Here is a 998-nt window from a genome sequence, read left to right as displayed (position 1 = left end):
ACAGCTGCCTGCCCATTGCCATGATTTGAAGATACGATCAGAGAATCACAGAATCACAGAATCACAGAATGCTAGAGGTTGGAAGGGACCTCAAAAGATTATCTAGTCCAGCGCCCCTGCCAGAGCAGGATCACCTACAGTAGATCACACAGGAACACGTCCAGGTGGGTTTTGAATGTCTCCAGAGAAGGAGACTCCACAACTTCTCTAGGTGATGTTCTCAGGCAGGATCTTCTGCCTCAAGGATGCATCAAGTAGGAAATGTCTTCCCTTTGACCTTTTTACTGCTACTGTTTATGCCTACATCTAAGTTGGGAAGCCCAAACTGGATGAGAGCAGGTCAGAGCTCCCAGCATGGTCCAAATTTTATCAAATTTAGTATACGCTTAGGCTCTTATTTTGTTGTTAAAACAGACCTTGCATTTGTATACGTACATCCCAGGCATTGCCCTCAGGTTTAAGAGCAGTTCACACACTGTACCTGTATTGAACTGCTCTGACTACTTTTACTACAACAGAGAAATGCAGCCTTGGGCCCTAGGAGCAGAAGCAAATCAGATACCGTACACACAGATTGTGAATCGGAGATCAGTGAGATGGCATAAGTTTATCATTCAAGCAGTCCAGGTGAACAATATTTTGACCTGGTGCTAAACTCATGGCTTAACAAATGGGCTGAAAACCTAAATGAGGCCACTGCTTCATTTGAGCACTAGCCAGTGCTCGTCCACAATACCTCAATATGTCAACTTGTGCCCCTTAGGCGATGTTCAGACACAGTTCCAGGGAAAGCAGGGGGCAGGAACCATTCCCAAGAAGTGGGAAGGTAGTGATAGGATGAGCAGTAATAGTTTCAAAGGTGGTAGAAGCCCCATCCCTGGAAACCTTTAAGATCAGGTAGGACTGGGCTCTGAGCAATCTGATTTAGTGGAAGATGTCCTTGCTCATTGCAGTGAGGTTGGAACTAGGTGACCTTTTTCAATCCAAAACATTCTATA

Source organism: Apaloderma vittatum, unplaced genomic scaffold, assembly GCF_000703405.1.
Source record: "Apaloderma vittatum isolate BGI_N311 unplaced genomic scaffold, ASM70340v1 scaffold6698, whole genome shotgun sequence".
Lineage (NCBI taxonomy): Eukaryota > Metazoa > Chordata > Aves > Trogoniformes > Trogonidae > Apaloderma > Apaloderma vittatum.
The sequence above is the reverse complement of the archived record's forward strand: the minus strand, read 5'-3'. Positions refer to the sequence as shown.